This window comes from Stegodyphus dumicola, chromosome 8 (assembly GCF_044657685.1).
Source record: "Stegodyphus dumicola isolate Sdum_Otavi_A_Nest chromosome 8, ASM4465768v1".
In the NCBI taxonomy this organism is placed as follows: Eukaryota; Metazoa; Arthropoda; class Arachnida; order Araneae; family Eresidae; genus Stegodyphus; species Stegodyphus dumicola.
The window spans coordinates 171,604,094-171,620,396 of record NC_140775.1 but is presented as its reverse complement, the minus strand read 5'-3'; the positions used below and the strand labels follow the sequence as shown (position 1 = coordinate 171,620,396).

The 16,303-nt window shown below is 30.1% G+C and overlaps 1 long non-coding RNA gene across 1 annotated transcript; it reads left to right on the top strand.

Annotated features, from left to right (window-relative positions):
• Window positions 1-8,384: 8,384 nt before the first annotated feature.
• LOC146996037 (uncharacterized) lies at window positions 8,385-14,092 on the top strand. The gene is made up of 2 exons (XR_015042424.1): window positions 8,385-8,694; window positions 13,089-14,092. It is a non-coding gene; the product is annotated as an uncharacterized LOC146996037 (long non-coding RNA).
• The last annotated feature ends 2,211 nt before the right edge of the window (window positions 14,093-16,303 follow it).

Sequence of the window (16,303 nt, the reverse complement as noted above, 5' to 3'; positions counted from 1 at the left end):
ATGACTTAAATTTTATGCAATATAACAACTTTTTCTCAGTATTAATAAAAGAATTAGGATGGCAATAATATATTGTGTCTTAATCTGTGTATATTGTGTCTTTATACCTTAATCTGAAACAAAAAAGTTTCCAACAACAACTATTTATTTAAAATAATGACATTAAGGAAACATTTTAGACATACAATGACGTCACATGAAATCGCGTGCTTTCTTTAACATCAGAACATGATGTATGTAATAATAATATATTTAATGTTTGGCAGCGCTAATTTTATTATATATTTTTGTAAAACATACAAATTTTTTATTCAATTTTTTTAACAAACTCTACGATTTGAAAGCCAGAAGTGGCAACACTTTTCGAAATAAAGCAGATTTTTATCTCCAGCATGCGAGAGTGTTGCCACTCGAAAAAATGAGGGCGAAAACTGGCGTTTTCAGACTTTTTAATTAATATCTCGGCCGATTAAAGGCGTAGAAAGATGAGAATGGTTCGAAATGGCTTCCCACGAATTTTTGGAATCCAAATGTATCTCTCTCGAAACTCAACTCCCAACCGTTCCGGAGAAGATGACGCCATAAACAAACAAACAGACAGACAGACAGACCCGCACAGATGTTAATAGTATAGATTAATTTTCACTTCCTAACTAATGTAATGTTTAACGTAAGCAGCTATTTATGTCATCGAATTCGTCTTCCAAGTTTCGATTGCCAAGTAAGCCTGGATTGTTAGTTATTATCTTTCCTTCCCGATTATGGGATACGGGCACATCAGATTTGTATGCCTTAAAATCTTTCACACTAATAATCTTATAGTAAGATGAGCACAAGATCCTTGCAGCTGTACCCCAAATCGTAATTAATTATTGGGAACATTTCAGAAGTCCTCCATTATATGAACTTGAAGCTCCGCCCATCTGGGTAACCTATTACTACGTCACAAGCGTTTATTCGCTTGCAAGCCCTAAGAGATAATCCAAAAGAAGTTAAAATAAATTTATAGCTTTAATGTTTGGATACGTAATCTGTATACAAGCTCTCCACATGCGGGTTCCTGCATGTTTTTTTGTTGTTACAAAAGAATGCATGGTGGTTTAAAATGAATCGTAATATATCATGAAACTGTATTAACAGTTATTTTTTTATAATTTACAATTCTAAAAATCTAAAATTAACGCAAAATCTAAAATATAAAATTCTAGCTGATGATTCTAAAAATTAACCTTGATTACTGTTGTTTGAAAGTCTGATAATTGTTATTCGGCCTGTTACTTTTATTTTAATTTGGTAAGCCCAGCTTAAATCTGTTTTAGCCTGATAAGCAATTTTCGTCCGTATCTTTTTTGTGCTCGAATTCACTTTTCAAACTGTTGCCAATAAATGTTATCATGAAGTATTATTTAAAAAGATTAAATACGAAGAATATCTATGTTCCTCGCACTGTGGAGAAACGACGGCCTCGAGAATAATCGAATTTTTAATATACGTAGTCCTTCATCTGAACAGGGCACTCCGAATTCCGAAATTTTAGATTTAGATTTTTTTTTTTTTTTTTTTTTTTTTTTTTGTCCAAAGGGGCACTTTTGCTCAGAACTGTTAATTTCGTTTTGGCATTTTGCGTGGATTCACGATAAGCGTTGTTTCACTTTTCAAATTGTTGCGACCAAATATCATCGCTGTGTTTAATGAAATTAAATAATGAAGAATCTGCATGAATGTATGTATATTTCTCGCACTGTTGATAAAACAACGGTACCTAGAGCCATCAAAATTTGAGTAACGTAATCTTCCATAGAATATGGGCATGTGGAAGACCTAATTTGAATTTGATATTTTTTTTATCGATTTCATATTTTGTAACGCTTTTTGTTTAAAAAAACTAAGCGAACAATGGCAACGCTGTAAGAAAAAAATTTCGTCTCCAGGGCGCGAGACTGTGTATCAGAAATTCTAAAGAAAATTATTTTGCGATATTGCTGTTGAACTGAATTTTACGGTTTCAGCACGTAGAACGTGATATTTAATAAATAAAGGTAGCACACAAAACGTTAAAAGAAGTCTCTTTGGACGTAATTTAAAATCTGAAACCTTTCAGATTTTTCTTTTTTTTACTTTTATTTTTATTTATTATTGTTTACTTATTTATTGTAACATTCTGAAATTAAATTTTCGTGGTCATAGAATGCGATGTGAAACTTTCAGATTTCGATTCTTGCCCCCTTTTTTATTTCCTTTCTATTCCCCCCTTTATTTATTTATTTATTTTTTAATATCTGGACGGACTGTATTAGGAAGTTCTACCGTACGGCTAAAATAAGAAATTGGTAAAAAGTAGGAAAGTTTAACAATAAATTTTACAGCTTCCCATTTAAAAATATTTTCAAAAATTTGCAATAATTAAAAAATTATATGCGATTATAACTCGCTATGAATATTTTGCCTTGCTTTTCGTTTATTTAAAACTAACTTCATATGTTTATAACCGAAAATTCTTTGCAATTTGTCAGTTTAATCTTATCTTATGTATGCAAAAATGCTAGCAAATTTTTCATTTCGTTAAAGGTAGTAAATTTCCCGAATAAAATGAAAAGCATACACAAGCGAAATTTAAAAGCATATAACATAAGAAAAAAGTATACACACAAAATTTCTTAAAGAATACATCACCACAAATATGTCTGCGTAACATATACAAACTTCCAATTGCATTATAATGAGTTCTAATTCTAATTTTCTAGATCAGTTAGTCATTATTTATTCACGAGTGATTCTCTTTATTGCCATTTCTTTAAACCTAATTTGTAAAATTAATATTATAACTATTTATTTAGAGAAAGGAATGGATATAACGTTTTAATGAAATTAAAATTCTTAACTGAATTAATAAAATGCATATTCGCAACACTTTTATTTACGCAAACTTACTAAAGATAAGAGAAAATAATTCAATTATTTGATCTGACTGTATTTAAAGGGAACATTTCACTTATCCAGATGAGTGTAAATTTTAAATTTATAACAAAGATGCCCTGCTTTTATGATTATTTTTCTAAATAGTTTTAAATTTGTAAATGTTAAGTGGCAACACTGGTTCGTGTAATTCCTTTCAATATACTGAATTACGTGAAATTCTTCATAATTTTATATTTACAGTGAATTTGAATGATATGATCTATGTGACAGATAGGATACATGATCTATGTTATTAAACCATTAGGTGGAATTTAGTAAATCCCTTCAATTTTATTTGAGATGTTTATCCCAGTCTTGAATTTTGAAGTTTTTTGGAAAAAGAATTTACATGTTTAACAGTAGAAGAAACTCATAAGGAATTATTGCAAATCTTCTCGCTGTCGTGGTATAATTGATTAGCACACCAAGCTAGCAGGTAGAAGGTTGGTGGTTTGAATACCAGCAAAGACATAATTTGATTTTTCACATTTCTGTCTTGGAAAAACTCAACAGCCTGAATTTTTCTTTCTCTTTTTTCACTCCAAAGTGAAAAAAAAAAAAAGAAATGAAAAAAAAAGTCGAAGCGGATAATTAAATTTCCGAATATCTGGAATACGATAAACTCCGGGCTATTTGGCCTACAATTAAAACGATTCGGTTAGTTAAATTTCTGGTTGTTTAAAAGTCCAGATAATTGGGTACTATTGTATTACTTTTCAATAAATATATTAATGAATACATAATTCCGCGTGCTGTTGTTCTTTACCCAGAATGCCTCTAGATGTTTTCGCAATACATCAACAGCTGTTCATTTGCTGAAGTCAACACCAACGCCATCTCTAGAATGAGTTTAGTTTCCCCCCCCCCCGTCTTCCTCTTTTTTATTATAGAATCTTGTTACTCATTAAATTCGTTATCTGATCGTTCTTTCACAGCGGGAGTTTTTACACCCGCAGTTACCTTTTTTATCGGTCAGATGGCGAAACGCTAAGTATTGTATATCTTAGGAATAATTTTGTTTCTATTTATATTACCAGCTTCGTTGGGAACTGCAGGTACAGTTTTGCATCACTAAACGCTTAGCAATATTACTCACTGTGGCTTCTGTATCAACACTTCGCAAAGAAACACCACTTGATCTTTGCTCTGTGTACCACTTCAACATAGCTCCATACACCAACACTTGTTGTGACCTTTTTAAATGGTTGCCTACTCGAGGCACTCCTGTCGTCACTCGCCAAATCGATTTTTCAAACCACTGCATTTATAGTTCCTTTTTCTAGTATCTATAACAGGGGTGGCCAAAGTGCGGCTCGCGAGCCTGATACGGCTCTCGCAGGCAATTTGTATTGCTCATGCATATAAAATATATGTATGAAATATGGTAAACTAAAACTATTCAGTGTCTAAAAAGAAGTAATTAATTAGTTTAGACTCATTTTACAAAGTTATCAGGGATTTCATTCTATTTAAAACCTCTTCCACCACTTCTATAATGATGTAAATATGAACTTGTGGCTTTTAGAAAATCTAGATGCGGCTCTCGAACATTCCTGAATTCAAACGTGCGGCTTCTACTGACAACCCTGTACTGTACGTGCCTGTACTATACGTGTACTGTAACGGCCAACCCTGTACTATAACGTGCAGTTGTGCACCTCCCTTTTGTGTTGCATTCTGCCGAAACAAACATATATACTGATATAAACACACCCTCTTACCCGGCTCGGTGAGCTCAGTGTTTTTATTTTTATATGTTCATAAAGTGAGCATTCTTTTGCCTTAAAAGTAGTTGAATTATGTTGTTCTTATGTTCCGGTTAAGGATTTTATGCCTTTAGTTAATTTGCATGCAATAATTGTAGAATTATCCACACTTTAAAAATTTAAGTAGCGCTATACCTAGCGAGGCCACAATTTGTTCACATCTGAAACTCTTTGCAGAATATTGATTTGTGATATAAGTAAGTAAGTGCACCAACTTCAGTGTCTTTTTACCCTATAAGGTATGTCTCCCGCCTTCCTAGCGTGCCTTCCGTGGTGTAGTGGTTTTGCACACTGTGCCGGTATTCCAGAGGTCAGCGGTTCGATTCCCGGCGAAGGCGATTGCTTAATTTTCATCTCTCCGGCTTTTCCAATTAACCTAATGTTTCTACAGTGGCGCCCGAACTAAAAGGGTGTTGGATGATGATTCTCCTCACCCAGGATTTGGCGATTGGGTCCCCTAAAATCCAGTTGCCCTTTAAAACGGGGAGTATATAAGGTATTTCTCCCGCCTTCCTAGCGTGCCTTCGTGGTGTAGTGGTTCTTCACACTGAGCCGGTATTTCAGAGGTCCGCGGTTCGATTCCCGGCGAAGGCGTTGCTAATTTTTCAACACTCTTGCTTCCAAAAAGTACCGTATGTCTCTACAATGGTGCCCTAAAACTAAAGAGTCAACTAAAAGGGTGTTGGATGATGATTCTCCTCACCCAGGATTTGGCGATAAGGTATTTCTCCAGCCTTCCTAGCGTGCCTTCGTGGTGTAGTGGTTCTGCACGCTGGGCTGGTATTCCAGAGGTCCGTGATTCGACTCCCTGGCGAAGGCTATTGCTCATGTTTCATCTTACCTGCTTCCAAAACAAAGCACACACACCACCAAAAAAAAAAAAAAAAAAAAAAAAAAAAAAACACCTTTACAACCCATTGGGACTAAAAGTTAACTTCCAGTTTTGTACACTGAAAATTTTGGCTTCCTCTAAATTAGTCGAATTGCTTGTTTTCCCGCTCAAACTCTAATTTTAATTGTAAAAATTGTTTTTTAACTAATTGTAAAAATTGTTTTTTAAACTGTTTTCAAATGTATTTAATGTCTTAAGTTTTTTTTGCATTTGACAATTTTAATGAAAATGTTTCGAGTTTCTATGCATTTTTGTCTTTCCTCGAAATGAGAACTGATTTGATTGAATGAGAAATGTATCTCTAATAAAATTCGAGGAAGTAAGTTTAAACGAAGTGCAGCAAAAAGTGTGAATAATTTAATAGGCCGTACAAGGAAATCTATGTGGTGTCCACATCAGATTTTTCTTTGTTTTGTTTTGTTATTAATTACAAAAAAGATCACGGGAATATTCTTTTAGTTTCTTACATAACATACAATTTGTACATTTTCGGAGAAGAAATTTTTTCTACTTCATTTCCACTGGAAAGTGCATGATGTAATTTCCATAGATAAGCGTTGGTAAATGCACATCCATAAAAATAATGGTGTAGATTGCTCTCATTTCTTTTCGAACACATCCAAGCTGGAAAACTGTTTTATAAGCGGAACAATGTTAGGTCACTAAACAAATTATATACCTATTTAACAACATTCTGAGTCCTTCTACTTACACTGTTTCGTATTACAAAATACAGACACAAACACACCGGATTTTAAAATCCACTCACGAGAATTCTATATTTATTATTGAATTCTATATTTAGATGCTGCTTATAGAATGAATGGGACTACACTGAAAAAAAAATTTTTAAATAAAAAGTCTGAAAGCTTTCATATTTTACATTTTACATTTTTCAGATTTTTCTATATAGCATTGTCATTGCTTGCTTTGAAATCGTTGAGTTTGTTAATAAAAAATTCCTTAAAGTTTTACAAAATATGAAATAGATAATAAAACAAAGCTTAGTTTCTCTAAATTGCAACAAATCCACTATTCTGCTAAGTTTCAAATGTAAATAAATATGGTTGCTATGCTAAACAAAAACTAGGTCCAGCCGAACTTAAAAAACTTTTAAATTGTTGATAATTCCACAATTATTGCATGCAGATTAACTAAAGGTATAAAAGCCTTAGACGGAAGATAAGAACAACATGATTCAATTATTTTTAAAGCAAAAAATGCACAATTTACAAACATATAAGAATAAAGAAACTGAGCTCACTGAGCCGAGTAACAGAGTGGATATATATATATTTATATACTTTTGGTGCGGCCCCGATTGCAACCAAAATGGGAAGTGCACGTCTACATGTTATAGCAGTCATATATACAAAATTTCAAAGTTCTGAGGCTACTTGCTTTTGAATTATGCGAGATACATACATACATACGTACATACAGACGTATGTACAGACGCCACGGAAAAAATCTCTTCAGAATTCATTTTAAATCAGTTTTCTAAATTTTTTGGGGAAAAGAATCCTTTATTTTGTCCTTACGTGCAGATGTCAAACAAAAAATTCTTAAATTGCATTCGATAGCGGTCAAAATGGATATTTTCGTTGAAATATGATAACCGAAATTTTTCGCGATTACAATACTTCCTTTTTACTTCGTAGAAGGAAGTAAAAAAAAACTCAGAAAGCTTTCAGATTTTATATTACGCCCAAAAGTGCGTTTTTTTACGTTTATATTTAATAAATAAAGGTAACACAATACCTTTATTTATTAAATATCATGTTCATTGCCCTGAAGCACATAAAATTCAATTCAACAGCAATATCGAAAAATATTTAAAAACAGTAAAACAGCATATCTTTAGAAGTTCCGATACACAATCTCGTCCGCTGGAGATAAAAATGTGTTCTTTTTTTTTTTTTTTTTTTTTCCCGTAGAGTATTGCCATTGCTCGCTTTGAAATCATTGAGTTTGTAAACGAAAAATTCTTCAAAGTTTTACAAAATTTGAAATCGATAATAAAACAAATTCGAAATTCAAAATTCGGGTTCAAAGTGCCCATGTTCCGTTATTCAAAATTTGATGTCTCTAGGTACCGTCGTTTTTTCACAATGCGAGAAACATTCATGCATTCATGCAGATTCTTCATTATTTAGTTTCTTTAAATATAGTACATGGCGATAATATTTGGTGGCAACAGTTTGAAGAGTCAATCAACGCAGAAAGTGAAACGCAAAATGCCGTTTTGAAACTAATAGTCCTTTGGGTCTAACGCCCCTTTGGGTTAAAAAATCACATTTTGGTGTTGCCATTAAATTTACTAAAATTGTAATAATATAGTTTTTACTGTTACAAACGACTGATTTTAAGTTAAGATTTTTTTATCATTTACTCAGTGGCAACAAACTTTTCTTTAAGTTTTCATTGGTAGATCTCATTGTTATTGTTACAGTCTATCTTATATCAGAAAAGGTGAAGAGAAAAAGTGTTTATAACGCGTACGCACTCAGCTGATTAATACTGATTGTTTAACAACGTTTTTCCTCAAAATATTGTGTATAGTGAAGTTTTTGATTAATTTCATGATTTATTTTGTTAACTTTAAACACTGTTGTACAAAGTTTGAGCCAGTTGTAAAATAAACAATAAAAATAATTGATCTACCATCGCTTAATCTTTTTTTAACATTATTTACTTTTTATTTATTTAATTTCGTTTAATCTTTATTCATAATCTAATCGCCAAGTCTCAAAATGTATATACAACTTTAAAGTTGGATTTATTCTCTACTGTTTAATTCTCCCACTCCCATTCCCACACTGTAAAAAAAAAGTTCGCTCTTTACAGGCAAAAGTTACAGAAATCAAAAAGTTACACAAGAATTTCCCGTAATGGTAACAGGTTGAAAGCAAACTGTGGCTGGTACAGCTAATTTGCCTGTAACATTACAGATAATGTTTCAGTAGCCGCGCGGAAGAATCACGTGACTGACTGGAAATTAGCCAATCAGAAGAAAAGTGTTTGAAAGCTAGTTGCAGAAAAAAACATGGCTGAATGCACGTTGGTTGTATAGCGCAGGTAAGTAAGAAAATGTTTACAATTACGTTTGAAATATTTTTTGTTCATTTTATGCAGATTATTCTCATGCACTTTGCACTGTTATATGTAGTGAGTAAGTATTTAAACGTTTAAGCTTTGCGATTAATTAATATCAGTGTTCGTAATGTCTAATGAGTTGAAAGAGTGCAGAATATTTATTCCAAATGCAGATCTAATAGTAGTATTTTGTCATTGTGCATCCGATAAATTACGCCTTAAATCGCCCGTATTATTATTTATAACTAATTATTCCAAAATTTAATCACTGTTGTGGTATTTAATTGAAACGGTAATGTGGTTGTTGAAAACAAAATTAATCATGTTAGCGTTCGTTTGCAATCGTCTGACCAAAGAACGTTTAACATCTTTTTCCCGGCAGGCCTTGCGAGAAAAGTTTATGTAAACATTTAGAATTCTGAATGTAATGTATATATTTTTTGCTTACTAGGTTTAGTTTATTCTTTTTCTAGGATTACCTAATTAATTATACTTGGTTTATAATTCAGTCTAATATGTTTATGTACGAGTGTGTTATGAAGTAAAATTACAAAAACTTGAACAATGCGGTCGAGAATCTCGTTTATTCTTTAGTGTAATAATATTATTTTTTCAATGGTATTAATTTCTTACGAATATGTTATAATTCCAAAATGAAGTAATTATATTGATTAAAAATATGTCGCATCATACTTTTCGTAATGTTTTGGTTTACTAACTAGATGCAACTTAATTATTCCATATATTTTAATATACCAATATCAACAGGGGAAAGATGGAAATGACCTAAAATATTTTTCTAAAAATTCGTTAAACTAGTTATAAAAGAAAACTAAAATTTTGTACATTATTTCCAAAAATATTCCATTAATATTTTATAAATTACAAAATTTATTATATTGTATATATAACTACCATTGCATACTTATAAGTTTTTAAACATTTAATGTAGAATTTATGTTGATTTTATTTTGCCCAATTTTAATACAGTTTTGAAGTATGATAGTCTTGTTACTAGGATAGCATGAATCTGCTAATACAAGTTTAATATATTTCTTGAAAATGTTTCTCTTATTCATGTAATATAATATATAAATCATAAAATAAGTTTTCTTAAAAATAAATTATGATTGTGTATTGGAATTTAAAACAATTCTGTATCTGTATGTTAGTATTGAAAATAAAATAATAATAAATTTTTAAAGAAGCATTGATTTTAGCATTAACAATTGTAAATATACATACACATGAATAAATGGAAATGCAAGTTACTTTTCCTTACAAAGCCGTCCATGAATATATACTTCCCTTTAGACTGATAGCCTTTGCATGCTTTGCCATATTCTATCAATCCAAATGATGCAAATATGCAGAAAATTTTACTTTCTTTGAAAGTTAATGCAGGAAATAAAATTCAGTGCATTTGTAAACTACATTAGTTCTTTTATAGCTTGGTATTTAATTGTCCAATGATTTACTAGTCCAAACTAATGCAGAATTCAGATATTGTTCAAATAAAAGAAAATTAATAAGGTCTGATTGTTAGACGTATATATGAAGATTTATTTTTTTAAATATTATTTTAAGTCAACTAAATTAATTTAAAATTTAAGTAAGTATTCATGCCTTTCAGTAGCATTATTTTTGGAAATCTTAAATTAAATAACTGAATGCAATATTTCTTGTTAATAAAAGAAAAGCAATGTTATGAAAGACTAGCGAAGTGGATTTGCAAGTTCTAATTACGAAAGGTCCCATGCTCTAAGGGGTCATTTTAAAAAATACTTAATTAAAAAAATGTATTTAACGTAAAACTTCCAGATTCACACATGTGGAATATTAATTCTATATATTTTATCTCATTCTTATTTTATTAATTAATTTCATAGCATTTCTTGTGACACTAGTAGTAATTATTAATTAAATTTTATGCAGTTTCTGATCTATGTTTTGATTTTGTTATTAATTACGTTAGTTTACATAAGATTTAAAATTATGTAAGGTACAAAAACCTTCTGCATCTATTAATATATGCTGAAGTGAATGAAATTATGCCAGTGAAATTTTTTAAAATCAAAAACAAATTTCTGTGGAAAATTAAAGCTATAAATTTTAAATGCAAACAAAGGAGTGAATTTGAAAGTTATCAAATAAGCCAAAGTGTTGGTCATTTTTTCAGTTTTGCAGATGAATTTTTATACTTTGCAGAATGGGAATATGATATTTGGTTTTGTTAGTATTAATTATTACAACTGAATTATTGCAACTTACATTGCAACACGTAATTTAGCTTAAAATTTATTTGAACTTAATTTTCTAATTTATTTTGATCATGTATATTTCATGTGTCTTTAAAATGAACTTAATTCTCATCCTATTTTTTAACACAAATTTTTTAAAGAAGAAAAAGTCACATTTGTTTTGCTTAGTTGCACACGAAAATTAAAAAAAAAAAAATATTTGCATAATTATCCCCCTTTTAATGCATTTAGAAAATGAATATCCCAAGATTTTAAAATGGATTTATCGACATAATGATATATAGAGAGGAGTTATGTTTACTTGCAGACTTTTTTCCTCCTTTTTACTAATATTATAGTATGAAAATCAAGGCGGAAATTAAGCAATAATTTAATTTTGAAGTATGTGATTACAGTAAGACCATAACCAATCAAAAATATTCATGAATGAACTACTGGTAACTATCATAGTATTATTATATAAAAGAAACCTACATTCCAATAAGAATGCTCAGTAACATTAACATTTCAGTATCTGATAATAATAATCTTCATTCCTACTTCCCTATACCTCGAATTTCATTCTTATTATTGCCCAATGCTATTTCCTAGACCTCAAAGCATTTAATGCATCTGGAACTGCAATTTGTGCCGTCTGCTACAGCATGTAATCACCACTCAGTTTGTACTACCACGAGCAATGATGATCTTCAGAATTACCGTATTGCGTTACATATTCCATCCCACCCAGCTTTAGAACCAGATTTTGAAAATTAAAAAAAATATTTGCATAATTTTCCCCCTTTTAATGCATTTAGAAAATGAATATCCCAAGATTTTAAAATGGATTTATCGACATACTGATTGTTTTCTTCATACTAACAAAGGCAAACTTTTGTACACTTTTTACAGGCCCCTTTGAATCTTTCTCTTCTAACTGTTGAATATTATGTCAGCCTAATACAAAAAATGATCTATGATAGTGAAAGGAAATACCAACTGCCATTCACTGTGCAATTTTGCCATATCAGCTGCATATTCATCTTCTCTAATTATTTATATATGATCTGAGGCTTAAGGAATTGCAAGAACAACAATGAGAATGACAGAAATTCAAATTATAAAGAAATGAGATAACTTATTAGATGTTGCAATTATGTGTATTCTTATTGAAATAGAGGTTTCTTTTAAAGAAATAATATTGTGATAGTAGTAGTTTATACATGATTACTTTTCATTTGTTATATTCCTACTGTGACTGCATCCTTTGGAAATTAAATTATTCGTTTAATTTTTCCCTCTCAATTTTCGGAAGATAAAATTAGTAAAAATAAGTGGGAATATAGCATCAAGAGCATTAGATATCCCCATTTTCTTGAAGCTGTTCACTATTATTGTTTCATAAATAATAGGCCATGCACCCAAAATCCACTAGCAAATCAGTTAGTAAGATGAAAATGACCACTATGCAGACGAAAAATTTAGGGTAACTTGTTTTGTGAGCGCCTTAAGGAAGACAAACATTACCTAAATCATTAAAACAATTTCAGAATCCTGTTGCTAAAAGAAAGCTAGGGGGGAAATGTTGTCCGAGTCTCAGTGATTCATTTGGACCAATATGTAATATTGTTTTAGAAATTTAAGGTAATAAATATAATAGTTTTCGAATGCTAAAACAGTTCGAGAAATTTCTTCAAGTTCTGAATTCTGAATATAAGTATACTGTATATTATATTTAATAACTATGGTGGCTTCATTTATGAAAAGATTTGCATATTGGCTGTTTTTGTACAATAAACCTTCTCTAAGCTAGCTATGCATGATTCCTGAAGATTTTGATCTTTAATGATATTGGGCATCTTAGAGAAGTTATGTTTACTAATTAGTTATTTTATGAGGAATGCTGGTTAAATTTAAAAAGTGATTGACTGAGGTAGCTTGTAGTAATGAGATGGTTCACTGTAATGCAATTTTTTAAAGTATTTAAGCTGTTCCTGATTACTTAAGATATTATAAAGAAATATGATTAAAAGTGTTATAATAAGCACATGTTTAAAACATCTATTAAAATAATTTTTATAAGCTTTTTCAGAGCATGATTATGATTTTAAAAGAAATGTTTTTTTCTTTATTTAGGAGACATGGTTTACAAAGAAGGGGAAAAACCATTCATTTTTTCCAAGCAGTTGAAACGAATTTTTATGAAATGTTATATTGTGTTATTTTTTAATTAATTCTTTTTTAAGGTTTTATGTAAAGTTTATGAATTAAGTAATAAATTATTTTTACTTCTTTATTTTCTTTATTTTTACTTTATTATTTGATGTAATATTCTGTATTTTAATTAGCATATTATTTGCTTCATAATGTTTCACAATAAAATTATAAATTCAATAAACTTCTTAATTAACATGCTGTAATATATAGAGAGAGAGAGCATAAAGTTTGTTTTCTGTTGTCACATGTATATTTCACAATTTTGTATGCAAATCTCGAAATTTATAATAACTAAGAATACTTTTTAGTATCACTTTCTAAATGGTAAATATTAAGCTTAAAGTTTTATTACACATCACGTTTGTAAAAAATTATAGGTAAAATTAAAATGCATTAAATTTTAAGCTAAACTGAAGTATTAATTTTTGAAACAAATTTATTAAAGGCATAATTGTATTAAGCATCAAGAATTTTAATGGAAGCAAGGCTTTAAAAATTAAGGTCAGTTGGTGAAGTTTTATGCTTATTCAAAAAGCATGATATTAGGTTTTTAATGAAAGACTTCTATCTGTTAATTCAAAGGAAATTATTTGAAGGTAGGGTAAAAACGTTATGCATTTGCCATCTATTACTTCAAACAATAGCAGACTGTTGACAAACACTGAGTGCAGATAAGAATAAAAAGGTTAGTTGGACGTTGTAATTCAAGCTTATGAACAAAATTTTGAATTCCTTGTAGTAACAAAATGAAGTTCATTGCTATGTTGAATTCTTTAATTTACTGAAAATGTCATTTTTTAGAAGGAGAGAATATAATATTTTTGAAACATGAAGAACAGCTGTTCTGAGTTCTTCATAGAAATATTTCACAAAATGTCTTTTATTGTAATAATGTGATCATATCAACATGCAACACGTTTACTCATATAAGTTAAATCTAAAGCAACATGTGTCTATTTTAGCTAAAATTACTAAAAAGAAAGTTCTAGAACCTATCTTAATAATTGACACTAAAACACGCAAATAAAGCATACTGTTTTTTTTTTTTTTCAGCTATTTTACAGGCCAAATATAAATTCCAGATGACTTTCCATTATTTTATGTAAAGGATATACATGTAATTTAATGTAAGGAGTAGCATATCAATTTGAACTTAATCATCAAATTAAGCTCAAATCGATTATTAATCAAAATGATATATATACCTACAGATATCATTGCTTTACTCAAAACATATTGATTTCAATGTATTTTATTATAATAAGCATTATTTTAGACCAAAAATCTATTACTTTTATAGTCATATCCTTTAGTATTTCATCTATGAAAAATATATTCTACACACATATAATTACTTAATGAGATATTAGAAGGAAATAATCTGAAACCTTTACAGATACAACCATTGGAATTTTACGTAAGAAAAGTATCTTCTACTCACATGATAACGTGCTGTAATAATACAAGCAAATAACCTGTAACGGTTACAGATATATCTGTTGAGATCTTACATGAGAAAAACATGTTCTTTTTACATAATTATTTGCTGTAATATTACACTCAAATAATCTGTAACCATTACAGATATATCGTTTGGGATTTTACATGAGAAAAACATGTTCTTTTTACATAATTATTTGCTGTAATATTACACTCAAATAATCTGTAACCATTACAGATATATCGTTTGGGATTTTACATGAGAAAAATATGTTCTACTTACATAACTATATGATGTGATATTACAAGAAAAAGATCTGTAACCATTACAGGCAAAACTCTTGTAAAGTTACAAAGAAAACACCTGTTTCTGTTACTCAAATAACGCATGGCATCCCAGTTTCCATGAGTTTTCTTAGTAATCTTACAGATTTTTTTTACAGTGCATGCAATTCATTTATCGTAACGAGTTTCACGCCCTTGCTTATTCGATTCGTTAGCGAATCGGGAGCTTACTAGTTACTTTCGAATAGGTACTTCAAAGTCATTTCCTCCCTTCTGGCTTGCATCGTAACCCGGTAATGACCGTTGCGGAAGACAGTCGAGTCCTCCAATTTGCTGAAAACCCTAATCCTTTCTGTGTAGCAATGATGACACAAGTTACGATCGTAAATAAGGGAAAAGGTCATTACGATTGTGAAGTGCTTATTTTAAAGTAACGCACTACAGGTCAGAAAACTTTCCCAAAATGTTACTGCCAACCAGGATTTAATTAACCAGTTACCCGTCATGAGTGTTAAAACTGGAGGTTAGAATGTTAAACCAAATTTATTTATATTTGTCATAAATTATAATTAAATTCTAAACCGCTACTTCGCAGCATTCTTTTCTACAGCATTATTAAGAAACGTTCTTTTTCTTAGCTATACTGTGGTCAGTTGTTAGTCAGGCCTAATTTTAAAGCAAAGATTCAGAATAAATGAAACGACTTTTTAAGATTACCATTGGCAACCACTGGAATTTTAATCTATGGCTTATGGTTTCTTATGATGTCATACTCCCGGCCACAAAATAATAACTGTAAATAAGTATGGGAAATCCGTTAGTAATCAATAGCTCTGTTATTCGTTTATACAAAGAACAAACATTATCTATTTGTTAGGGGAAAAGACTGCTGTAAATTATATGTTAACATAATACACAATGAACAGGAATCACGAGTTCTACACTTTCTGTTAAAAAAGCAAAAATGAAATTTTCAATCTTCTAACCACACTCAATATACTAAATTAAGTACAGTGCCGATTTATTTGTCCACGACAATTTTGATAACATTATGCTGGGAAAAAAATAACCTTCAAATTAGCAATGGAATTTCACTAATTTAATGTAACTAGAAACGTATAAATAAATACTTTCTTCAATGCAAATTTCATTTATGAAACAGTTTATAATGTTTCTGTAAATTATTTGACGGATGCTAATAAATAATTATTTGATCGATGCTAATGTTAATAATCGGAGAGTATTGTAGTCTTGAACACTGAATATTCAAACTGCACTATAATTAGAAACAGCAAGAATCACTAACAAATAGCTAAGTTTAACTGCTTTTATTTTTTTAGCTATTAAAAGGAGCTGCTACTTGAACAACAATAACAATAGAATCAACATTCGAAAACAGAATAATCAGG